This window comes from Leucopleurus acutus, assembly GCF_964270905.1.
Source record: "Leucopleurus acutus genome assembly, chromosome: 1".
In the NCBI taxonomy this organism is placed as follows: Eukaryota; Metazoa; Chordata; class Mammalia; order Artiodactyla; family Delphinidae; genus Leucopleurus; species Leucopleurus acutus.
In genome coordinates this window covers 82,546,295-82,573,710 of record NC_139142.1, presented here as the reverse complement: position 1 = coordinate 82,573,710, position 27,416 = coordinate 82,546,295, and positions in this window count along the sequence as shown.

Sequence of the window (27,416 nt, the reverse complement as noted above, 5' to 3'; positions counted from 1 at the left end):
AGATAAGAAATGAAGAGCTTGTTTGTATTTTAATCTTTCCCCAAATGTACTTGGACAGACATTACTAGCTACATTTTACGGCCAAGAACATTGAGACTTAAAAGAGGTTAAGTAACTTGCCCGCGGTCACAAAATAGTAAGTGGTAGAACTAGGGTTCAGAAACCAAGTCTCTCTGGCCTCAAGTCCATGCTTTTTCCATTACACCACTTCTGCCTGTCTCGGTGGAGGATTGGCCAGGGGCTGTGGAGGCAGCCCTGGTGAGGTTAAACTTCATTTGCATTTTTAATCAGACAGTAGTCTAATGGCATGTGTAGGCTTATTGGAAGATGGGGGCAGATTTAAAGCAGCTTAAGTGCATGTAGCGTCTGGGAGACTGATAACGAGGCAAGAGTTATGATGGTTGCAAGACCAACTTTGCCCGCTTTGCAGTTTTGCCCGCTTTGCAGTTTTGCCCAGGGCTGCGGTAGTTCAAGCTGAGACAGCAGCGCTTCTTTGGAGTTCTTCGCATCTGTTCTCTCCAGTCCCATCTTGTCTTCCTGCCTGGCAGAGGAGGAGAGGAAAGCAGGTGCGACTCCGTAGGTTTTCTTGAGTTGTTCTTGCTGGACTCCTCCTCCTCTCGGGATGTCTCCAGCTGGTACTTCCCTTTCTCAGCACTCCTGGGAACATCTAAGGGATGGATAAGTTCACAGCACTGTTGTGTCTGACAGTGTTGTTTGGTCTACCAGGTGTTGTGAAATAATCTTCTAATAAATCTCTGAGCCGTTGGAACAGGATTTCCAGGTGGGCGAGATCTAGGTCTATAGATCTCCAGTATCTAGTATAGTGCCTGACACAGAGCAAGTGCTTTGAAAATATTTGTTGAATAAGCACATGTGTTATAGCTCCACATGGGCTTTTCTTCGATCAGTGGTTCTACATCAAAGAGATTTCTCCAGTTCTATAGACGGAATGGAGAGGAGCTAAATCCATTATACTACCCTTCTTTCCCACTGCTAGATTTCTTGTTTTACCATGAGGTCACTTGAAGGCCCCTTTGTCTCTTTTAGTTCTCCAATCAATTCCCCTTGGTATATTCTTAAATTTTAATCATGTTATGGAGAAAAATGAGGTGAAGAGGGAAGGAGAGGTGGTCAGTGTCCCTTGGTGGCTTCTTGAGAACACAAAGTCATGGGCCCCCCTCTGCTTTGAGGAGCTCCTTATTCATGGCCAGGCTAGGGCATCCTTGGTTGGAAAGGGCAGGGCAAGGACTGACCCTTCTCACTGAAGGCTGGGCACAAAGAAGACAAAGACAGGGCTCATCTCTCCTTGGAGTTAAGTGTCTCCTTGCACAGACAGGCTGTAGTCACGGGAGTGTGGAGTAGTGGGGGGGGGATGGTGTGTTGACCTTAAATTTCATTCTTTAAAACCTTCAAATTATCCATTCCAGGTGTTTGAACTATATGGGGGTGGGGTCAAAACCTGGGAAAATGAGAGTGTTGGATCTTTATTCAGACCTAGAAAATGCCGGGGGCCTGGCAGTGGAAGGGGGTCAGATTCTCTGAACTGCTCTGGTGCGGTTGAGCTCTGCTGAAAGTGAGAGAAAATGCACAGGGGATTATTTAAACATGAAGTATAGCTTATCATCACGATTAGTTTATCCACATGTAAAACCTTACATTTAAAGAGCACTCCCCCTTGGGCTTCCCTGGTGGCGCAGTGGTTAAGAATCTGCCTGCCAATTCAGGGGTTTGAGCCCTGGTCTGGGAAGATCCCACATGCCACGGAGCAACTAAGCCCGCGAGCCACAACTACTGAACCTGTGCTCTAGAGCTCGTGCTCCACAATAAGAGAAGCCACCGCGCAGCAAGGAAGACCCAACGCAACCAAAAATAAATAAATAAATAAATAAATAAATAAATAAATAAACAAATAAATAAAGAGCACTCCCCCTTCCTCAGTATTAGGGCCGGGTTACTCCTTCCTGTTGCCTAGAGCTTCTTGTTGGTATCATCTTAAGTGAGTTTCTTTTATTGGGATTCTTTTCATGTAATGCTTGTGATAAAGGTCTGAGGATTGTAGGGTTTTGAGGTGGGAATGATTAAGCAAATTACTTCTCACCGAATTGTCAAAGTCAGCCAAAGAAATCAGAAGTCTTCAAGAGTTAAGTTGTTAACTCAGAAAGACCAACCAAAGCAAAGCGAACCAAGGGAAAGCAAAGGAAAGCAGACCCAAACCACACAACTCTAAGACACTTACCCACCGTGGAATGGAATTCCAGATGGCCACGCGGTACCTTAAAAATTTCAACTAATACTCAATTCCACTCTACATCTAGCTTGCCAAGTGGTCATTTACACTATTCTTGAAATATCCAGTGCTGGGAAACTCACTATCATTATTTTATCTAAAAGTCAGTATGGCTGTGAGATAGAATTTTACTCAAACAAGATTTGACTGTTTTCTTGGATTTTCCTCATAAATTTACCATTCAGTCATCTAATTTCTTTTACACTTGACAGTTCATTAAGTAACATGTTTGCAAACCATGTATATTTTTGTAGTTCTGTATTCTGCTGTTTTTACTTAATATATATGTGAACACCATCCTATATCACAATATATTTTTCAAAAATATGAATTGTAATGGGTGCAAAGAATTCCATATCATTATTTTACTTTTTGCCCTCTTATTGATCATTTAGGTTCTTTATAGTTTTTAAAATTATAATATCACAACAGCAAACTCAAAACTCTGATTTCATCTCTCGTTATTTCCCTAGACCATCTTAGGCTTGAGACTACTGGGTCAAAGTGTATGAATGTTTTTTAAGATTTTAATGTATATTATGTTTCAGACCTTGCTTCAAGGACATAGAGGTTTGTGTACAGGAAGTTTACTAGGGAGCTCCCTGAACATCTGTGAGAGGATGATGGGAAGGATTGGGTAGAAGAAGAAATTGAACTGAGATATACTACAATATTGGCCTCAGCTGATCCTGGAGCGCTCTGGAATTTGGAGGTCCCTTTAGAATTGTCCCAAACTGAGACAAAGGGGCTGACCATTTGTGCCTGTATGTTGACCACTCATTGGCTGCAGGTTGGCTCTGGGGAGCAGGCCTGTCCATAAGTGAGGCCTCTCCTTAAGTGAGGCCTCTCCCTTTAGCCAAGGGCAATTCCTGGAGAAGGACTCAATTGTCAGCTGTCAGCAGGTAACAGTCCTGGCAGCTGGGGGATGAGTCCTCAGAACTGAAGGGGAGAATGTGGTGGGGTAGCACAGCATCCACTGAAGTCACCCCTTGCACCTTCTGGAAAAGAAACACTTATTTCTTATAAAAAATTCATCCTATCTGGGAACAGATCCTTTAGAATTCTCGTCAGCCTCTTTTCCTTGGGAAATGAACAAGAGAAAATTTAATGGGTCTAACTATAGCTCTCATTGATACAGCTGTTCTCAGGGACACCTGGCATTCATCAAATCCTTCCTCTACAGCCCACTGTAGATTCCCCTCCCCCTTGGCTAGCAGTTCTGCTGGTTCAGGGGGCTTACCGGGTGGGTGACCCAGATCCTCATCCTTAAAGGATCTGAACCCCTGCTCATCATTCTCTTCTCAAGCACGACTACTGCTCTTATTCATTTACCATTATAATTGGTTAGGGGGTTACCAAAAGATGCCCCAGAGGTCTTTCTCGGTGCCAAACATAGCCCTCTTTGTTCCCATTGTGTAACAACAGCCCAACCTTCTTATGACCAGAGTCAGTTGCCCCTGCAGGGATGGTGATGCCTTTCTTTACCTGTTGAACTCTTGACACAAGAGGTCCAAAGTGCCTGGGTAGCAGCTGTAGCTTAAAGTTTAATAGATTCTTGCAGTGCCCATGGTGGAAGTGTTTCTGTTCTTAGAATCAGAATCTCTAGTTCTGTAGAGCCCAGAGTTGTGGGGATGAAAGAAAGAAATTCCCTGGGTAGGTCATGGGGTGGGATGGTAAGTGGGATTACCCCTGCATCTATCCCCAACTATGTATTCTATACAGAGAGGACACAGCACCGTACAATTCACATTGATTAAGGTATTCACTGCATCCTGCAGGATGACGCCCCATCCTTAAGTATCATCTCTGATGTGGTACTTCAGTAGCACCTTCAAAAGTCTGTTCCTTCACCCTCTAAAGTCAAGAGCTTCCACGTGGTACAGTATGTGACAAGACAGTGGATCCCACGGTCCTGTACTTACTAATGTTCCTCCTTTGTTTTAAGTGAGTTCCTTGGTATGATGAGATGCTATGTGGGATTCTGTGTTTGTGAACTAAACATGAGGTAAGCCCTTACATAGTAATGCTGGACGGGGCTCCCTGGGCAAGAAAGGCAAACTCATACCCTGAGTATGTGTTGATTTCATTCAAGATGGATCTTTCCCATAGAGAAAGGGGTTCAGTGTAATTAGTGTACCTCAAAATAGCTGGTTGGTCTCTCTGAAGAATGGTTCTATACCAGGGACTTGGCAATAATCTCTGGTCCTGGTAGTCTGGATGTTTAGCAGCAGCTGTAGATGGGTCAGCTTTTTTGTAAGAAGGATTCCTGCATAGCCTCCATCCCTGCCACCATGACCACTTTGTTCAAATGCCTGTTAGACCTGCACTGGGGTGGTGAATGAGAGAGGCTGTCAGACGTCAACTGGCCAAGTCATTTTGTTTGCTGGACTGTAAAGTGCCTCTTCCATGGTGAGTGCTCCTTGGTGAACATTAACATGGGATCCAGAGATCTTCACACTTTATGTCCATCTCCATATTCCTCTCTCCCAGACCTCGCTGTCTCTGATCTTTTAAGCTCTCTCCTTTCAGGCCAGTAACAACCAGTCAAGTTATTGACCACTGACATGTGGTCTGTATGTATTTCACAAAGTGAGTGACTAGCTGCATCACCGGAAGTTCATTGGGAGGATGTCCCCTCACTGCTCTCTCCCAGGGTCACTCTTGAGTGGGACTGAGGACACTAAAGTCTGTTTCTGGTTTGCATCCATACATCAAGCTGACACATCTATGAACAAAGCCTGGCTTGTTTCCTCTTCCATCAGCTAGACATCAGAGACCTCCATGCAGCCATAGGTGGTGCAAAAGTGGTGAAAGACCCTATATCCTTCAGTCTTCATAGTGCCAGGATGTTCCCTTTTCCTCACTTTGTGGTTACTTGAGTAAATGACCATGGACCCTTTGGAGAAGACTAATGCCATCACTACCTTACACACCTGCTGAGGCATCACAGGGTCATTCCTTCTGGGGACTTGACCTCTTCTTTGGTCAGAAGGTAGAAGATCTGAGAACTGGTTTAGTTCTGGAAACTGGGCAAGGGATCACAACTTTTTATTGGGTGGTTGCCCTTAGCCTCCTGATCATCCAGTCTTGGTTGGACCATTCAGATTGAGAAATACGCTTGTCGACAGCCCATCTTTCTCGCTCTTAGGGATGTTATGTTCTATTAACCATTCCATAGCTCCCTGCATGTCAGGCATCCCTGGCTGCCACTCCAGTTTTGCTGCTCAATACAATGATTGCATTCATCTTGTTTCTGACACTTAAGCACTGCCACTTGGCCTCCGTTGTGTTTGTTATTTCTTTTCATCTCCATTACTCTCGGGGAGTCCAGCTCTTGTAACAGCATCTGCTATGGCCCAGCCTACAGAGGACCGTCACCACCAAGCTACCGCTCTACCCAGTGCATCCCTCATCACTGGTGGATGCAGTGTGCACCTGGCCTCCTGCAGAACGTAATCTGCTGGTAGGTACCAGCTTCCATTGTCTGTACTACTTCATGCCCACCCCTTTGAGCCTTTGATTTCTTCTTCCATATCCTGGTGGTCTGGTTTTTAATTTTACTTCCTGAGAGCCATTGCTTTTTCCTGGTTTCCAAGAGCCATCCTGGCAGGATGTTAATACCATCTGCCTGGGTGTTCATCAGAGACAGTGCTTTCGTAGCGATGATCTCTCCCTTATTCAGATTTATATTCCACTCCCCCTGTTGCATGTTGTCTGGGAACCATGGCCCCTTTGGGGTATGGTCTCTTTCCTCTCCTTGCAGACCTAGCACTTTCCTGGCCAGGTTTGGTTACATGACTTTCTGGTTGCCAGAAGTAGCGAGACGGGGCTAGATCCTGAGGGACACCATGTCGCCTTGCCAGGCAGAGACCCCTCGTCTTCAAGTAAAGGAGGAACATTAGTCTTTAACAGGAATTGTGTATCAGGTCAATTGTGTATCTCCAGGAAAGCCAAGTTTTCTTTTTCTTCTGTGAAATTAGCATCCTTTGTTACTCCAATGGTACTACCCTTGGCTAAGTTCCCTTCTGCAGTAGCAAGCTACATTTTAGCTGTGCTATCCACTCCAACCTTAAATTACCAAGGGCACCAATAATTTTTTTTTTTTTACTTTCCTCCCTTCTTACTCCATTCCTGGTACCTCCTTCCCTTAGGGCATGCACAGCTATTTGGAAATTCTTGGAAAATCGCTACCAGCAGGCTAGCTCCTCCAAACAGTTATTGGTTTGCTGTCTATCCAGTAAATAGAAAACTTGGAAACATTTTAGAGAATTTCTCACCTTTTCTCCCTTCCAGTCTCTATAGAAAGGCCAAACTGGGATTGCACTCCAGAATCTGAACGCAGGAAATAAGCTTAGGAACCACCTAGGTCAGTTGGTTCCTGGGCATTCTTGGGATTGGAGAATGTTCCTGTCTGGCCAAAAATACTCAGCTGGCTGCGGCCCATGGAGGGCAAGGCGAGGACGGCTCTCAAGACAGAAGCAAAACTGTACCCTGTGTTCCGGGTCTGTCATTAAAACAAAACAGGAAAAGACACATCTTTCAGGCCCTGTGTTAATTCTGCGTGAAGATGAAGTGCTGTAAAGGTCCCACATTCGTGAAGGAACTTTCTCCGGGAGCTGCCAAACTGCTTGCGGTTGCCTTTCTGTTGAGAAAGTTCAAGTTCATTCTTTGGGATATTTGGGTAGCTATTCAGCTCAACAATGTAGTGTCTTTATTTCTTTTTTCTTTATACTTGACTCTGTGGCCTTTAACCCTAGACAAGACAACTTTCTCCTGTCTCTGAGATCATATCACACCTGGTTTCCCAAAATGGCAGGCACTTTTCTCTTTGGGAAAAGGTAATACTTGGTTTCCTCAAATTGTTTACGGGAACAAAATGAGGGAATGGGAAGACCAGCTTTACTCTGCACCTCTTTTTTACCCCAGCACACTTTGAATCAATATTTTTCTGGGAGGAGTAACATGTTGCCCTATTCACAAAAGACATATCAGAGACTATATGGCCAGGAAAGGCAATACCATTTTAGAGTGAGGGTTTAGAGGGTTTTCTATTCCCTGTTTAGAGGGTTTTCTATTCCCATAAGGTTTTCAGCTAAGCTTTAGCTGGAATGCAAGGGGATGGGCCCAAATCCTGGGCAAGCCCTGATGGAAAAATGTCTCCAGGGACCTGTAATCCTTGGTTAAAGGATGCAGAGCCATAGACCTATGAGCTTTCTCCCAAAGGCTTTGCTGATATCCAGTGAGGTGGGACCCTGATATGGCTGATTCATTATGAAAAGTGAATGAAACAGTGGGGGACCCCAAATCAACACTCTCTGCAGATCTTTATCAGTGAGGGGTTCTTGGGGACGTGAAGAATGGCTTTTCTACAGTTTTACAGAGTGGGTAGAATAGATAGTTCTCACCTATCCTTATTTGCCTCCCTACGGCATCCTCTCTGATAGAGGTATACGTCTAGGCTACAAATCCCTAACCCTCCAAGGATTGGACCGTGGCCAGCGACTACTGATTGATAGAACCAATGGGTTCTAAATGCGCAAAGGCTTTGGGGCTGAAGACGAAGCTCAGTGAGAACAAGACTCCCACAGCCCAGCTCTGGCCCAGGTCAGACCAGGGAACTGAAGCTCTTCCACTAATGATCAATTTCATCAGACTTCCTTTTATATTTCTGTTGTGCTCTGACTCCGCCTTTCCACGTGGTTCCAGCAGGTTGGAGGAGACTATGCTTGGCTAGCGCTTCAAGCCAAAGATTGCCTTTATTTGACTCCAGAAACAATCGCTCTCTCCCTTCCCAAAAGAGTAGCTGAGATTGGGAAATATTCTGATTGAAAGAGAAGACGTGGATCACTGATCTCAGAACGTGGACCCTCCTCTCTGACTACTGCTTCTTACCTGCCATCTCTCCTTTGTTCCTCCATACCCAGCCCACTTGCTCTCTCCTTTTATGAGTGTGTGAATTCTCCTCTGGAGCTAGAGAAACCCTGTAGAGCTGCTGCCTATTCCAAGGTGCAAGGATGCAAGGATCTGGGGCCGGGTTGGATTGGGGTGCATGTTTATAACCAGAGGAAATTTGCAAATCATTGTGTTGAGAATGAGGAGAGAGGATAGCAAAAGTCAAAACTGGAGTGGTATCTAAATGTCAGGTTTAAGGGTATGGTAAGACCTCATAGGGAAGAAGGATTGTCAGAAGCTGAGAAGGGTTGGAATGGACAAGAAGCCAAATGTGGGTCCCGGAGGTGCTAGTAGGAGAGAACTGATGCCTTGAGGTCTAACTTCCTGTAATCTGGACTGTATAAAACAGGGTCAGGCCTGCTGGAAAAAGGAGCCCAGCAGGCAGGATCCTAACTTTAAATTGCTTAGTCCTGACCCTCTGCCTGCTCTGGGAACTTCTTCCTGGCCTCATTGGACCCCCTTTGTGCTCTAGATTGTGGTCAGTGACTTCTGTCTTATCCAATATCGGGGCCTACTTAAATAGCCAGTTTTCTCTAAAGTGCTTTATGTGTTTTTTAAAGTGCTTTATGTGTCTCCCTAATGGTGACAACGGAGCTATGCCATCTTCTTTAGAATCTCTCCCAGAACCTAGCATCATCCATGCTCAAATAATAGATACAGAGCAATTGAACTATGGCTTCAACCTATGCTTACCTGTGCTTATTCCTGCTGAGGGAAGGTAAAAATCCCCCACGGGACCCATGCTTCTAAAGAACTGCCCAGTCATTCTGGATGTAGAGGAGCCAGTCTACTTGCTAACGACCCCCCTTATTTTCTGAAATGTGACTTGAATGCTGTGCATATAGGGTTCACCTGCTGTGTGCCATCTGCCATGGCATTGGCTTCCAGAAGCTCCTCTGAGGCTCATTCAGCTCAATGATTGCGTTGGCCTCTGGACCTGTGTTTCTTTTGGGCCTCCAGACCTAACCCTCAAGCTGGGAGTGCATTCCCGTCCATCCCTCCAGCCTCTGACTTGAGATTTGTCTTCTAAAGTACATACTCTTTACACAAATTCGTTTGGCCAGTGTTTCCAGTCTGACCACACTTACACTTCTTCAGTGTTTCTCAAATGGTAATCCAGTGACCATCTCCACTGGAACCATCTGGGAAACCGGAGAAATGCATGTTCCTGCCTGGTCCCCACCCTAGGCCTGTGGAATCAGAAATCTCTGGGGTTGAGCCCAGGAGTCTGCGTTTTAACGAGCCTCCAGGTGGGTTTTCATCCTGCTGAAGATTTCACTCACCATCTGTTCAGTCCTGCTACTTCGGTAGAGTTCCTAGGTTTTGCCCCTCTGGCTTACCCGGTTCTTCAGCTGCCTAGGACCCGGCCTCGGAGTGCCCTTCTCATGGTATATCAGACAGCCTGCTCCTCTCCTGTAAGGAGGCTCCTAACCCCATGGGATGCCTTTTCAGTGTGCTCCCTGTCTCTGGTCCCAGTCTATCCTCAGTCACCTTCTGAGGGAACCCACCTCAGGCTGGAATGTATGTCAGCAGCTCTTGGAGGGACTGAAGCCCCACTGGAGTTGGAATGCATTAGCTGTAAGTTTTCCTTCCACTATGAAAGGGATGCAACCATGCGACCTACAACAAGGTAACTGGAAACAGACTGCAGCCTCAGTCACGAGCAGGAAAACTTTCTAGTGCCCATTTCCAAACAGGAGTGAGGGAGCTGGGTAGGCAAAGCCGCCCACTTGTTGAAATGGAGAGCAGGTGAACAAAACCACCATGGACTTTTTTTCTGCTTATAAAAGGATGATGAAATATCAAGATTATAAAAAATAAAGGCAAGCTTTGCCAGTCCCCCCGTGAAAGGGCCTTTTCAATCTTTCATTCTGATGGGATCTCAACATGGGAAATGGGAGGTGAGGAGGGCCTGAGCCTCTCTGGGGACTTCTGCTGGGGCTGGTTCAGCCACCAGGTCAGAGGTGGGAGAACAGACCCACGCCTGGTTCCTGCTGCTGCGACGGCGCAGCCACACGGGCAGACCTGCTCATCGCTGATGGGGGGACACGAGCCTTGGCGTGAGGGCTGCTTTTCGCCTTCCTGTGCGGTGCAGACTGGGAGGCGAGAGGGCCTCAGGAAGCCTGTTGACTGAAATCCTGGTAGAATTCCGTGTTTCAGAAGCCTCCCCGAAGGTGATGGCTTTGGGGCTTTATTGGGGTGTTATCGAATCTGAGATCAGTGTTTTTGGGAGGGTGGTCCCTCCTTTGCGTTTCTGCCCCTACCTTCTTCTGTTCCTGTGAAAGCAGGGCAGAACTAGAAACTCTTTCGGCAAAGGGGCTTCTGAGAAACAGTTTCCAGATGAAACGCCTTGCTCTGTGCTTGCTTACATACTTGCTTATCAAAGGCTGCAAATGGAAAAGGAAAAAATAGTACGTGTTCAGACAAGTTGGGACAAATAGGCCTGTGAGGTTGGAGGGCCACTGGTTGCAAAGGAGCGCAGAGGACTGGGAAGGTGGCTCAGGACGAGGGCCAGCTCTGGCTTCTCTTGTCCATGTGTCCTGGAGCACTTAGGCCCTTTGGACCCCTGTGACAAATAGCCTGGGGAAGGCTGTGACCTTAGCTTTGTGTACCGTTTAGAGCCTCCCATGATTCATGCATATGGTTGGTCCTCAAAATAATAGCTGAATACTTATTATTGCCTTTTAATGCGCTTTTGGTTCATTAACCAGCACAGAACTATGCCTTCTTTGTTTCATTCATTCACTCATTTGGCAAACATGAAATAGTGGTTGGTAGGCATCCTACTCTTTCCTCCTTATAATGCTGAGTCAGATGTGCCCCAAGGACAAGGTCTCCTGGCCTCCTCCCAAGAGAGTGGTTCCCTCAGGTTCATGGGCATATTGTTCCTGTGCACAGAATGAATGAATGCATGACTGAATGAATGTGCCTGACACAGGACCCGCTCTCTGTAGAGTACTGCCTTGTTCCTCACGTTTTTATGACTTTTGCAAAACATGCTGCCTGTTTTGTAAGCAGCAAGTATCCATTGTCCTCTGCAAAGAAAGCTTTAAAAAACCAACCAGGCTCAAGATGGTGTCTATCCCATTGTACTAAGAAAGCAAACCCCTCCGTCTAGAGCATTTCCAGCTATTCAAGTTTACCTGGCTCCCTATACAGGGAGAGGTTGGGGCTGGAGACGTAAGGTTGGGGATTGTTAGCGGGGAAGAAATCATAAGACTAGTGAGATCGCTAGGGGAGTGGACAGAGAAAGAAGAGAGAAGGGATTGAGAGACCTGGGGCTGGCTGGGGAGACAGGGAGAGAAACCAGCGAAGGAGACCCAGCAGGAACAGCCAGAGAGGTTAAGAGGTACGTGGTTTTAAGGATGAGGGAGGGAGTGGTCATCTGTGGAGAATGCTGCTGAGAAGGTAGAGATGAGCTGTGCCACTGGTTCTAACCATGGGAACATCTTGGTGACCTTGGCAAGGCCGTTTTTGGTGGAGGGTTGGAGGTGACAGCTTGATGGGGTTGGGCTCAAAGAGTTCATTCATCTTTGGCGCTTAATGAAATGGAACAAAACAAGAACTTCAAACACCTCTGGCCAGGACGGAGAGTCCCCCATCCTGCCTGTATTATCTTCTCTTACAGTCTCTCTGGAGTTTTCTACACATTCCTAGTTGATAGCAGTATGGATCCAGCTCCAACCATGAGGACGTATGTTATCAAATTTGGGGATCGTGGCACTTATTGCAAGGCTCTGAAAGGAAAGCCTCAGCCTTTAGAAGGACACAACATGTTGACATAGAAAGTTAGAGATCATCCAAATTCAGTCCCTCTATTTTACATAGAGGAAACTGAGGCCCAGATTGGGGAGGTGACTTACCTAAGGTCACACAGCTGCTTTGCCTCTCTTCCTCCACCCAAGTGTACCTGGCAGATGAGTATCTGCACTTTTAGAAAAGGTTATTGGGGGTAGATTTCTTATTTTTAACATTTCCTTTGGATACCCATTTTGATGCTATTAAATTCTCTTCGTAAATAAATTAAACTACTCAGACTGCAGCATAAGCCAGTTTTCCATATAAAGGATTACGCCCACTAAGGTCCAAAAGTCTGGCTAGGTCCTAGTCGGATAGCTTGTTCCTTGAGAAATGAGGGGAATCCTCTGGCCTAGAAATGGGCTCCTCTTCAGAAAACCCTGAGCTCGGTCTTCCGGTCTTCCTTCTTGGACTTTTCTGTGATGTCAGCAGAGTCCCTTTAGCCAGCTTCCCTGGGCTTCTTCCTCCGTAGATGGCAGCTGGCTATCCCTGCCTTCTGCCTGGTGGTGTCGTCATCCTTGGAGGGGCCCCAGGTTGGACAATGTTCATGTGATTAGAGCTTCATGCTCGTGTTCAGGGTATGCATTCAAAGTGCATCGCCTACTGGGCCTTGATCAAAAGGGAGGGAAAGAACTTGCCTCCTACTGTGCAGTTATAGATTCTTTTTTTTTTAAAACTGAGGTATAATTGACATAGAACTATATTAGTTTCAGGTGTACGACATAATGATTTGATATTTGTATACACTGCAAAATGACCACCACAGTAAGGCTAGTTACCATCTGTTACAGACCATAAAAGGTTATACTTTTTTTTTTCTTGTGATGAGGACTTTTTTTTTTAACATCTTTATTGGAGCATAATTGCTAAGATTTACTCTCTTATAGCAATCTCCAAATATGCAGTATGGTATTATTACTATAGTCACCATGCTGTCCATTCCATCCCCAGGATTTATTTATTTTATGACTAGAAATGTGTACCTCTTGACCCCTTTTACCCATTTTGCCCACCCTACAGCCCTCCTCCCCTCTGGCAACCACCAATCTGTTCTCTGCATCTACAGTTTTGTTTTGTTCATTAGTTTTGTTTTTTAATTCCATACTGAAGTGAAATCTTATGGTATTTATCTTTCTCTATCTGATTTATTTCTTAGATTCTTAAGCAAGTATAACAGTGAGGCTTCAGGCCAGTCATCTGCTGATTTGTCCCTGAAATTCTCCTTCTGTCCAGATATTAAAAGGGGAAAAGTTCTTGCTCTGCCCTCTGAGAGGATTCCTGGGCTGGGCCTGTGTCTGCACCGCTTCCTTAGACCTCCCATCTCCATGGAAGAGGCAAGATATAAACTCGGGACCCACTAAAATTAGCTGCACTGAAAATTGATTTAAAACCTATTTATAACTTAGCTGATTATAAGACGGCTTACTATTGCTTTGTTCAGTAACTGGAGACTGAATGAATGAATAGAAGATCCAAACGGAGAGAGAGATGAAAGCAGTGCCCTCAGGCTGTGCTTCCCATTAGAATCATCTGGGAGATTTCAAACCCTCTGTGCCTATGTCACACCCCACACCAATGAAATAGACTTTTGAGAGGTGGAAGCTGGGCATCATTAGTTGTTAACACTCCCCAGGTGATTCCGTTTACACCCAGTTTGACAAGTCTGGTAAATCTGCTTCTCAAACTTTACTGTATATAACAATCAGCGGGGGGGGGGGGGGGGGGGGCTCTTGTTGAAATGAAGACTCGGATTCAGTGGGTCTGAGGTGGAGCCTGTATTTCTAAGAAACTCCCAGGTTATGCTGAGGCTCTTGGTCCAGGGACCACAGTGTGAGTAGCAAGGTGCTAAAGGATCATGAACGGTAAGCTAAGGTGCTGGCTGCTAAGTGAGGAAGGAGAGGCGGGGTAGGAAGAGCTGTGTGGGCAGGGAGAGCTTCAGCGAGGACTTGTGCCTCTGCTGGACTCCCTCAGAGAGAGGGAGAGAGAGGGAGAGAGAGAGAGAGAGAGAGAGGAAGAGAGAGAAATCTTCCTCTCTCAGGTCTGGGTCTTTTAGGCCCTAGAACACAAAACACAATGACCTGCCATGTAGAAACCCCAAAGAAAGCTGATTGCTGATGACTTGCTATTCCTTTAGCATTACGATCTTAGGACTCCAGTGTCAGAAGGCCCTGGAATGATGACCTGGGTCAACCCAGTGCATTCTTCGCAGATGAGGACACCAGTGTGGCTCAGCTGGTGTGTGGCCTCAGTCACAGAGCCCGCCAGCAGTGGGCCCAGTATTGCCGAGAGCCAGCGGGCTCCCTGTGTGGCCGCACCTGTGTCCCCGGGTCATGGTGTCCTGGCACAGCTGCCCCTGGGGTGGAGCTCAGCCCCCAGCAGAGAGTGGCTCTGGGGCAGTGAGGCCCTTTCTGGGGGTCCAGGATTCTCTCACAGGGAGTCAGGATTCCCTTTTCTGCAGGAACCTGCTCCTGCCATGGCCTGACTTTGTTTCTTCTTCTCCTTTTTTTGTTTTTTTTTTTTTTGCGGTATGCGGGCCTCTCACTGTTGTGGCCTCTCCCGTTGTGGAGCACAGGCTCCGGACGTGCAGGCTCAGTGGCCATGGCTCATGGGCCTAGCCACTCCGCGGCATGTGGGATCTTCCCGGACCGGGGCACGAACCCGTGTCCCCTGCATCGGCAGGTGGACTCTCAACCACTGCGCCACCAGGGAAGCCCTCCTTCTTCTTTTTTTTTTTTTAAATAAGTTTATTTATTTTATTTTCTGCTGTGTTGGGTCTTTGTTGCTGCACGAGGGCTTTTCTCTAGCTGCAGCGAGCAGGGGCTACTCTTCGTTGCAGTGCGTGGGCTTCTCATTGCGGTGGCTTCTCGTTGTGGACCACAGGCTCTAAGTGCGTGGGCTTCAGTAGTTGTGGCACGTGGGCTCAGTAGTTGTGGCATGTGGGCTCAGTAGTTGTGGCTCATGGGCTGTAGAGCACAGGCTCAGTAGTTGTGGCGCACGGGCTTAGTTGCTCTGCCGCTTGTGGGATCTTCCCGGATCAGGGATCGAACCTGTGTCGCATGCATTGGCAGGCGGATTCTTAACCACTGCGCCACCAGGGAAGCCCCTGACTTTGTTTCTTCTTTTTTTGTTTGACATATATATATTCTTTTTCATATTCTTTTCCATTATAGGTTATTACAAGGTATTGAGTATAGTTCCCTGTGCTATACAGTAGGATCTTCAGGGAGGACTCCTGCCTCTGCTGAGCTCTCCTTGCTGTTTATCTATTTATATTTTACTCCCAAATTCTAAATTATCCCTCACACCCTTCTTTCCTCTTTGGTAACCGTAAGTTTGTTTTCTTTGTCTGTGAGTCTGTTTCTGTTTTGTAAATAAGTTCATATGTATCATAGTTTAGATTCCACATATAAGTGGTGTCATATGGTATTTGTCTTTCTCTTTCTGACTTAACTTAGTATAATAATCTATAGGTCCATCCATGTTGCTACAATGGCATTATTTCATCCTTTTTTATGGCTGAGTAATTATATATATGTGTGTATATATATATGTACATGCATATATACACACGCACTACATCTTCTTTATCCATTCATCTGTCGATGGACATTTCTATGTCTTGGCTATCGTAAATAGTACCGCAATGAACATTGGGGTGCATGTATCTTTTCAAATAAGAGTTTTCTCTGGATATATGTCTGGGGTGGGATTGCAGGATCATATGATAACTCTATTTTTAGTTTTTTAAGGATGACTCTTTCCTCTTAACAAGTTTCATTTATTCTCTAGCATCCTGAAGTAGCCTGCCTAACATTTACATTTGTAGGTCCAAGCATCCCCCTTGCTAATGAACAGGAGATGCAAGCTATGGAAGGAGATGCCCCTGTTAAGCAAAGATCAGCTTCCACCTCCAAACTTCTCTTTGCAAAGAGGTCCTAGGATCGTGGCTCAGACAGTCCTCTGCACAGGCAAACCTCTGACTGGAGGTCTGCCCTTTCACTTGCAATAAAGATGCTGTCCATGCCAGGTGTGGGGATGGAAGGGTTGGGAAGGGCCCTGTCTGTCATCTAGTAGCAGGCGCATCTGAGCGGGCTGGCTGCACCCTGAGAGCACATTTGTCATATGAAGGGCTGTATGGAATGTCAGCTCCTAGGGCAGCAGGGAACACACGATGACCACACAATGCTCGGCTTCAGAGATGCAGGGAACAAGTCCCCCTCTTCGCCTTTGAGCTGCTCCTCTGGGCCAGCATGGAGCCAGATACATACAACAGCATTTACAGTGCAGTGGTGGAGGCCAGGCTGTCCCTGGGCATGAGTGTGAAGTCAACAAACTGTCACCAGGTCCCTTTCTTCTTGGCTTCCTGCCCTCTGGTCCTGCACTCCCTGGTGCTCCAGTTTCTCCCCTCTCCCTCTCTGTTTTCACTCCAGATGGAGGCTGTGGTGGTGGGCATTAGACATTCACACTCAGAGGCAGATGTGTTGACTCCACAGGGGCATCCTCCTGCCCCTCAGACCCCAGTGCTGTTTCCCAGAGAGGCCAGGGCTTTGGCAGGGAGCGAAAGATTCCGCAGCTGCAGACCCTCATAGTCATTGTCACAGGGAGCCCCACTGGCCTGACACTGGGCCCAGCAGCGGGACCCAGTCTGAAGGCAAAGGGTTGTGTGCCCTGGAGGAGGCAAGAGTCAGCGGCAGGAACTATAGACCTCTCAGTCCACAGGTTCCATATCTGCAAGTAGGGGAGGCCCAGACACACAAGTCGTAAGGCTTGACAAGACACAGAACTACTTAAGGGTTGTTTTCAGCCCTCTGTTAGAATGGGAGGAAAAATATCAGGCATGAAAAAGGTAGAAAGTTGATGCTTGCTGTACTGTACTTCCTGGGAGGTGAGTGCCCTTGGAGGTGAGTGTCCATGGAGGTGAGTGCCTTGGAGGTGAGTGTCCCTGGAAGTGAATGCCTTGGAGGTGAGTGTCCATGGAGGTGAGTACCTTGGAGGTGGGTGTCCCTGGAAATGAGTGTCCGTGGAGGTGTGTGCCCATGGAGGTGAGTGTCCCTGGATGTGAGTGCCTTGGAGGTGAGTGTCCTGGGACACTGTCTTCAGATCTGAGCTCAGAGACCTGCAGCTGCCCCCTTGCTGTCCTGGCTCACTTGTCCAGTGGCTTCCATTTGCTTTTCCATAAATGGTGCTCTGTGGTGTGAGGACGCTCGTGCCAAGGCAAGTACATAGTCACTTCAGTCCCTTGGGGCTCTCTGCTGAAATTCGGCGTGCACTCCACCATCAAATCCTGATGTTATCACTTCCCCCAAAGCTGCGGCCTGCCTAGCTCTTGTGCTAATAGAAAGCTCCCTTCCAGAACAATAGACTGTCATTCAGAGAAAGCTTTTAATATATGTTTGTTCTGAGCGCAGTAAAATTGTGCTCTTAAAAGAGTGAGTGCACAGATTAATAAGGAAAAGCCAGAGGCAGGCTGGGAGGCAGGGGGAGAGGTAGGGCTTGGGTTTCATAAGAGAGTGCTTGTGAAAGCGGTGGGATGGGGGAAATTGGCCAGTCTTGTCTCGGCCACATAGTTGAGATGTTACGTAGGGTTTTGGTCACAGGGAAGGTATCTTCTCAAGCACATGGAAACACAGTCTAACATCTGTGCAGATGTTCCCAGTCCCCAAACACTCATCCACCTATCATGGCTGTTCATCTCATTCTCGATTTCCTCCTCTCCTCTGTTCAACTGCTCCCCCAAATATTTCCTCACTTGGCCTCTGTAGCTCCTTTCCTCCTGTAGTAGGAATAGGGGTGGACAATTTTATCTTATTAATTGTATATGCAGTGAAAATATAATTTTTAATGTTCTGTGATGGATCTAATCTTGCTCCAGCCCCCTCACCCAGCCGGGTAGAAAAAAAGCCACTTTCCTAGTGTTTCAGCTTGTCAGTTAAAGTACCTGAGACCCTTTTGGTTGAAAGGTGTCTTTCAATTTAAAATAGTGCCCTTTGGGGGAAATTCTCAGTCTTAGATTTCTACTCCTACGTTTTTCTCCTCTCCAACAAGGTAGGGATGGGGCTCTCATGGGTGGGGGGAGGGGACCTGGGTCCTTTTTGCTCTCTGTGGCCGCGTGGGAGATGGTCTGGTCCCTGGGTCCCTTTGCAGAGCCTGCTACTGCAGGTGGCCCTTCCAGTGTCGTAGGGCCACCCGCTGAGGAAGCCCTGGTCTAGCTATTTGCTAAGTCACATTCTGTTGTGAAGCCAGCACCTTCCCTCCTCTCAGAGGGTTATACAGGACCTTCTCTGCTGATGGGATTTTTCTCCGGAGCTTATCCTATTCTCTCTGACTTCATGCCTCCCCTCGGTCCCCATGTGCTATGTCCATGAAAAAACATTAATCCTGGTGTTCTCCCCTCCCACTTTGGAGCTGTCTTTTGTGAAAAGGGACACGTAATGGGTTCAGCCATGTCCAACATCCCCACACCCAGAATGACACGTTGGAGTCCTAACCCCCAGTACCTCAGAATGTGACTTTATTTGGTGATTGGGTCTTTACAGAGGTAATCAACTTAAAATGAGGCCATGAGCATGGGCCCAAATGCAATAGGACTGGTGTTCATATGAAATGCGGTAAAAAAGTAAGAAATCTGGACACAGAGACACAGAGAGAGGGAAGAGGATGTGAACATACAGGGAGAAGGCAGCTGTTTACAAGTCAAGGACAGGGTCTGGAACTGATCCTTCCCTCACAGTGCGCAGAGGGCACCAACCATGCTGACACCTTGATCTTGAACTTGTATCGATAGCTTCCAGCACTGTGAGGCTATGAATTTCTGTTGTTTAAGCAGCCCAGTGGATGGTACTTTGTTATGGCAGCTTTGGAAAACTAATACAGGAGGAATTGACTTCTTTTTTTTTTTTTTTATCAGTTGTCTTCCAGTGATCTCTTACTTTATTTAGTTAGTTATTTATTTATGGCTGTGTTGGGTCTTCGTTTCTGTGCCAGGGCTTTCTCTAGTTGTGGCGAGCGGGGGCCACTCTTCATCACGGGGCGCGGGCCTCTCACTGTCGCGGCCTCTCCTGCTGCAGAGCACAGGCTCCAGACGCGCAGGCTCAGTAATCGTGGCTCACGGGCCCAGCCGCGCCGCGGCACGCGGGATCCTCCCAGACCAGGGCTCGAACCCATGTCCCCTGCATCGGCAGGCAGACTCTCAACCACTGCGCCACCAGGGAAGCCCCGGCTTCTCTTTTTTACCCTGAGTGAGTAAAGCAGTCCTCCAAGTTCTAGTCGTCAGCATTCTGTCTGTGCTGAGTGTTCCTGACACGGACCAGTGAATCTCCCTGGAAACTTCTGAGGGTTGGGATTAGCCGGAGATTGATGCTGTTCATATGTGTTGAGCAAAGTAATTTAGGATGGACTGGGAAGGAGATTTCCACTTGCATTCCAAGGAGGATGTATGGCTCCAGGCCTCTCCATGAAAATGAAATTGATTTATCATTATTTTGGCTTAGAATGATTTCCAGTTAATCCAGGTTCTGCCTTGATCAGGTCAGTCCTCTTCTATTTCTTAACCAGGCTGGCAGGACCACAGACCCCAGTCCTCTGCTTGTCCGCACGTCCAAAGCACTGCTTCTCCAGCTTTTGACAGCCAACCAGAAGGATACTAAGTGACAGTGTGACACACATCAGCCTACCTATCACAAAGGGTACTCAGGCCTTTATCAAAGTCAGGGCATTATTGAAATATAGACTTTGGAAATTCTCTCCCCAGGGATGCCTGCCTGATGCTGGTGCCCTCAGATGTGATGACTGGGCAGCCACTTCTGGCTATATCCAAGGTAGCACTCATTCTGCTTGGCCAGCTCCTTCCAACAAGACCTGGGCTCAAGCTATTTCTTTTCACAATACTTCTGGGACTTCTGAGCCTTTCAAAACATTCCTGCCGAGTCTTGCTGGAGGAGAAGGTAGCACTAAAACCGTGGCTAGAGATTCTCGAGACAGAAGAAGGAGAGAGTGAAAACTCAGAAAAACAAATTTGGCATCAGAGGACATCTAAGCAATCATGTGGCCCCACCCCTTGGCTTTACTGATGCTGAGATGAGGTCTCAGACGTCAAGTGATTAGCCCCGGTCACAGAGGAAGCTAGAGGCAGGCTGGGAACGGGACCCATTTCTGCCTCCCAAGTGGGGGCTCCTTCTCTAAAGAAGAAGTGAGATGAGGCAGCTGAATTTGTTGATCGAAAGAGTCTCTCAAGCAGACTCACAGACATAGAAAACAAACTTACGGTTACCAAAGGGGAAAGCGAGGGAGATAAGCTAAGGGTTTGGGACTAATGGATACACGCTAGTATATATAAAATAGGTAAACAGCAAGGACCTGCTGCATAGCACAGGGAACTATACTCAGTATCTTGTAATAACCTATAAGGAAAAAGAATATATATATATGTGTATATATATATGTATATGAACTGAATCACTTTGCTGTACACTTGAAACTAACACAACATTATAAATTAACTATAGTTCAATTAACAACAAAAGAAGAAGTAGCCTCTCAATAACCTCAGAAGTATCAACAGCTCTCAGTTTATGGCTCTTCTTCCTGTACCAAAGCTAGTCTTTTTTCCTGGCATACATGAAGACCTCTCTCTCCATCCCTCTCTCTCCTCATTCAGAATCCTCCACCAACTGGCCCTAAACTACATGTCCCCCAATTACTTCCATATATTTGCCCCAGGTTCTTTGGATCAAGCTACACCATTCCCTGACCATGCCTCCTGTTGGTGTTTCCTAGATTTTAGTGCTGGCCAAAACCTGGAGAAACTGTAAGGATGGAGATGCCCTGGCCTGTGTCTCAGCCTCAGACATCCTGGATCAGGGACCTCCACAGGAAGCCTCTGGGACTCTGATGTGGGAGAACCAGAAATCATGCCTTGAGGACCACTGCTTCTCAATTTCCCACCTCCCCTGGGGCAGTTTCCTGCTAGTGTAAGAGAGGGCTTTGGAATTCCCACCCTCCCAATTATTAGCTAATTTGAGCTTGTTCATGACACATGATCACCCTAAACCTGATTTCACATCTGTACACCAGTGCCTATATTCTAGGAGTGTTAGGGAGGATTAAAAAACAACGTTTAGGGTAGTGAACATTAGCTTTGAGCAATTGGTAGTCACAGAGAGTAAGGTGTAAAGGTTTCTTCTTTGGGGGTAGATATGGTCTAAAAAGTAGTCTGGAGAAGACTATGAAGCTCTGAAAGTTTAAAGAAATGAATGGCAAAGTATTAAGCCATAGGCTATGTAGAGGAAAGGGGGGGATTTTGATCAAGACATTGCACATTCCCCATAGATCCGGACGGGTTGAGACCCAAGCCTGAGCCAAGTTAGGTGACCTAGGGCAAGTCACATGTTCTGGCTGAAGCTCAACTACCTCTGTATCTATAAAATGGAGATAATAATAATGCTGCTGCCCTGACTACCCTGTGAGACTGTAGTGCTGATCAAATGGGACACACCTAAGCATTCTGTGAATTATAAAATTCTCTGGGAATACAAGCAAGCTATTTCACACCCAAAAGGCAGGTGCCTAATCCACTAGATATTTCTCTCAGGATTAGAATAAAGTGACCAGTTAAAAGAGCAGATTGTCAGGAAAAAACACCAACTTAAACTAGAGCCAGAACGGGATCTGTGCCTCATGTAGTCCAGAAAAGTATTCGATTACTGTTTCTTTGACTTACCTGTTTGTGGGAGTTGTGCGCTTGCTTTATCATGTGATTACGGCTTTGGGATTCCTATTCTATTCTTCAGTAGCAGCTACACAACCTGTCATCCTCTTTTTCCGTGTTGCTGACCATATCAAGCTCACGTGGTAGGAACCTAAGGTAAAGCCTTTGGGCAGTAAAAATACCAGCAACAAACAAGAAAACCAAAGAAGTGAACGAGCCCACCGAGATTTCCTGAGTTAATGCTGATAGAAGGCTGATGAAAATTGAACAAGGTCTGATTTAGAATTGGTGCACACATGCCTGGCTTTGAAGACTTCTGCGGTCTGTGCCTTTGCTTGCCTTTGTGCCTTCACCTCTCAGGTCTGTCCTCTGCCAATCCGTTCATCTTGTTGAATGAATGGTCTGTGTTATCTCCCCAAACCACTGTGCACATTGCAACCACCGCCTTTGTTCAAATCATCAAACCCCCGTCCCAGCCAGAGCCTCTTCTGCTGTGCTTGTGCTGTGAGTGCCTCTTTTTTCTTTAAGGGCACAAAGTCTTCCTCCAGAAATCCTGCCAGAGGCATCGGCCCTCTTTGTAAGATCTCTGTCTGTACCTTAGGTTACTGACAACATTGGCTTAGGTTGTCTCGTGCTGCTACTTGTCTATTTGGGCAGTTGTTCTATAGACTATACAGCCCTCAGGACTGTCTTTTTACCTCTGCATGCCAGGGTCTAGCACAGGTCCTGCAAACAGGTTGGGAGCACGATCATTATTCACTACTGTTGATAAAGATTCTGAAATAATAGTCTCCTTTGTTGAGAGATAGTAAACAGGGATGGGTAGTAACTTCTAAACAGCAACCTGATGTGTGACCAGCCTGAGCTAGGTGGAATGGTTACGTGCATGGGCTCTGGAATCAGACTGCTAGACTGTTTCTTGCTTCCAAACATGTGTGAGCATTAATTAAAAACATTAAAAAACTGGACACCCCACCGCTTTAATAATAAAATTTCTTTCTTCCTGACTTAGCATTCAAGCTGTCACATTCACTGGTCCATGAATTTAAAATGTCTTTTCATTTAGGCATTGGAAACAGACATAGAGCTGAATACTGAACCTATTTAAAAGAATTTGGAACAGCAGATATTATGCCAAAAAACTATTTTTTAACCTAGCAAGAAATGCTATTCTTCCAAGGCAGTAAACTCATATCTCTCACAAAGTGAATCTGTTAAGTGGTTATTTTTTTTTTTTAACATCTTTATTGGAGTATAATTGCTTTACAATGGTGTGTTAGCTTCTGCTGTATAACAAAGTGAAACAGCTGCATGCATACGTATATCCCCATATCTCCTCCCTCTTGCGTCTCCCTCCCACCCTCCCTATCCCACCCCTCTAGGTGGTCACAAAGCACCAAGCTGATCTCCCTGTGCTATGTGGCTGCTTCCCACTAGCTAGCTGTTTTACATTTGGTAGTGTATATATGTCAATGTTACCGTCTCACTTTGTCCCAGCTTACCCTTACCCCTCCCCATGTCCTCAAGTCCATGCTCTATGTCTGCGTCTTTATTCCTATCCTGCCCCTAGGTTTGTCAGAACCAATTTTTTTTTTTTTTTAGATTCCATACATATATGTGTTAGCATACAGTACGGTATTTGTTTTTCTCTTTCTGACTTACTTCACTCTGTATGACAGACTCTAGTTCCATCCGCCTCACTACAAATAACTCAGTTTCGTTTCTTTTTATGGCTCAGTAATATTGCATTGTATATATGTGCCACATCTTCTTTATCCATTCATCTGTTGATGGACACATAGGTTGCTTCCATGTCCTGGTTATTGTAAATAGAGCTTCAGTGAACACTGCAGTCATGTGGTACATGACTCTTTTTGAATTATGGTTTTCTCAGGGTATATGCCCAGTAGTGGGATTGCTGGGTCATATAGTAGTTCTAGTTTTAGCTTTTAAAGGAACCTCCATACTGTTCTCCACAGTGGCTGTATCAATTTACATTGCCACCAACAGTGCAAGAGGGTTCCCTTTTCTCCACACCCTCTCCAGCATTTATTGTTTGTAGATTTTTTTTTTTTGTTGTTGTTGTTTGTAGATTTTTTGATGTTGGCCATTCTGACCCGCGTGAGGTGATACCTCACTGTAGTTTTGATTTGCATTTCTCTAATGATTAGTGATGTTGCGCATTCTTTCATGTGTTTGTTGGCAATCTGTATATCTTCTTTGGAGAAATGTCTGTTTAGGTCTTCTGCCCATCTTTGGACTGGGTTGTTTGTGTTTTTGATATTGAGCTACATGAGCTGCTCGTATATTTTGGAGATTAATCCTTTGTCAGGTGCTTCATTTGCAAATATTTTCTCCCATTCTGAGGGTTGTCTTTTCGTCTTGTTTATGGTTTCCTTTGCTGTGCAAAAGCTTTTAAGTTTCATGAGGTCCCATTTGTTTATTTTTGTTTTTATTTCCATTTCTCTAGGAGATGGGTCAAAAAGGATCTTGCTGTGATTTATGTCATAGAGTGTTCTGCCTATGTTTTCCTTTAAGTTTTATACTATCTGGGCTTACAATTAGGTCTTTAATCCATTTTGAGTTTATTTTTGTGTATGGTGTTAGGGAGTGTTCTAATTTCATTCTTTTCCATGTAGCTGTCCAGTTTTCCTAGCACCACTGTTAAGTGGTTCTTTTTTTGTTTATTTTCCACCATTGTGACCATAGTCACATTTAAATAATTTCATCCAATGAAGGGATTTTCTTATGAGACAAACTCCAAACCCGTAGGCTATGCTATGGTGAATTTTCCAAGGGAGGCCAAGTTTCCCAGGTATTTGAGGCTCAGGGACTCAGAAATAAATGTACAGATGGCATGAACTTATAACTTGTCCTTCGACAATGCAAATGCACCTTGTATTACCAAAAAATTATCTTTTTTCTCAAGATCTTACAGGTCTAAATTAAACTGAAGAAACATACATGTAATTCTTGAGTTCATTTGCCAGCCTTTATTTTGATAATGCTGCCAGCTATACCTTATTTTAAATAGTGTTGTGAGCTATGCGACAGACGAAGTTAGACAAAGAAAAGTATAGCCACAGAAGAGGCAGCTAACCATCACTCCTGCCCACTGGCGATAGGTGGATGCCCGGATAGGAGCTCTGCTGCTGATTGGCTGGTAGGAGGTACTGCAGAGAAACACCTGCCGGCTCTCCTACCTTCTAGGTGGCAAATCAGTCTAGTCCAGACCCAAACATGAGGAAGAAGTGGACTCCCAACCAGACTGTAATGAAAGTATTTGACCCAGCAGCTCTTCAACAGATGGAGACTGATAAAACTGCTCTGAGGGGAGGCTGCTCTTGTGGGACCCTCTCACTCTTCACCGGAGCCCCATTTTGCTATCCCTCTGCGCAGGGGACAGGATTAAAATCTGTGCCTTAGCAAATGACAAATGACTTAACAACGGATCATGGGAATGGATCATGAGTAGTTTACTGCTCAAATACTAAGAAGTCCTGCTTAGAATATTTTCCCCTTCAATTTGTTTCTGGGATGAGATGCTCAAGCGTCAGCCTGTCCTCGTGGCCTAGAAGGCATGATGTCTTGGCTCTAGGACTGAATCCAGAGAAGGTACACCTTGGGTAGTCACTGAGCTGTCTTTGTGCTTCACTTTCTCCATGTACAAACTGAGTGCTTTAGGCTTTGGAGAAGGCAATTCATGTGGGCAAATGAAGCTGAACTTGAACAACTTCTGCCAGTGACTGGAGTTCTTAGTGATGCAGGGCCTCCAGTAGTTGAAACTTGCTGCCTATCACCCCTATTCAGAGAACAATCCCCAAAGTTTCTGCATCCAAGGCTCTGTGAGAAATCCAGCAGCCTGTGCCCTAGGGAAAGGCTTCTTCTTCTTGTTTTTTTTTAAAGCACATTTGAAGAAGAAACAATACTACTCTGTCTTTCTCTCCACTCCTCCCACCTGGCCCCAGCGAGTGAATGTCCCTTTCAGGCAGCTGGAAAACAGCTGAACAAATGAAGTGGCAGCTCTGCACAGAGCAGGGCTGCATATGAGCTGTCCCGAGCTCAGGCCTGAAAAACATTTTTAAAGCCAGTGATCTTTGGCAGGAGCTGGTGAGATTAAGTATTGTTGGGAAATTTCAGGATTCAGTTTTGTTTTGTTTTTTGTTTATTGTTTATTTTTTCAGTACGCGGGCTTCTCACTGCTGTGGCCTCTCCCGTTGCGGAGCACACGCTCCGGACGCGCAGGCTCAGTGGCCATGGCTCACGGGCCCAGCCGCTCGGCGGCATGTGGGATCTTCCCGGACCGGGGCACGAGCCCGTGTCCCCTGTATTGGCAGGCGGACTCTCAACCGCTGCGCCACAAGGGAAGCCCAGTGTTTTTTTTTTTTTTTTTAACACATTTGTTGCAGTATAATTGCTTTACAATGGTGTGTTAGTTTCTCATTTATAACAAAGTGAATCAGCTATATATATACATTTATCCCCAATCTCCTCCCTCTTGCGTCTCCCTCCCACCCTCCCTATACCACCCCTCTAGGTGGACACAAATCGCTGAGCTGACCTCCCTGTGCTATGCGGCTGCTTCCCACTAGCTATCTATTTTACATTTGGTAGTGTATATATGTCCATGCCACTCTCTCACTTCGTCTCAGCTTACCCTTCCCACTCCCCATGTCCTCAAGTCCATTCTCTACGTCTGAGTCTTTATTCCTGTCCTGCCGCTAGGTTCTTCAGAACCAATTTCTTTTTTTTTTTTTAGATTCCATATATATGTGTTAGCATACAGTATTTGTTTTTCTCTTTCTGAGTTACTTCACTCTGTATGACAGATTCTAGGTCCATCCACCTCACTACAAATAGCTTAATTTCATTTCTTTTTATGGCTGACTAATATTCCATTATATATATGTGCCATATCTTCTTTACCCATTCATCTATCTTTGGACATTTAGGCTGTTTCCATGTCCTGGCTATTGTAAATAGTGCTTCAATGAACATCGAGGTACATATGTCCTTTTGAATTATGGTTTTCTCAGGGTATATGCCCAGTAGTGGGATTGCTGGGTCATGTGTTCTATTTTTAGTTTTTTAAGGGATCTCCATACTGTTCTCCATAGTGACTGTATCAATTTACATTCCCACCAATGGTGCAAGAGGGTTCCCTTTTCTCCACACCCTCTCCAGCATTCATTGTTTGTAGATTTTTTGACGATAGCCATTGTGACCAGTGTGAGGTGATACCTCATTGTGGTTTTGATTTGCATTTCTCTAATGATTAGTGATGTTGAGCATCCTTTCATGTGTTTTTTGGCAGTCTGTATATCTTCTTTGAAGAAATGTCTACTTAGGTCTCCTGCTGATTTTTGGATTGGCTTGTTTGTTTTTTTTGATATTGAGCTGCATGAGCTGCTTGTATATTTTGGAGATTAATCCTTTGTCAGGTGCTTCATTTGCAATTATTTTCTCCCATTCTGAGGGTTGTCTTTTTGTCTTGTTTATGGTTTCCTTTGCTGTACAAAAGCTTTTAAGTTTCATTAGGTCCCATTTGTTTATTTTTGTTTTTATTTCCATTTCTCTAGGAGGTGGGTCAAAAAGGATCTTGCTGTGATTTATGTCATAGAGGGTTCTGCCTATGTTTTCCTCTAAGAGTTTGATAGTGTCTGGTCTTGCAAC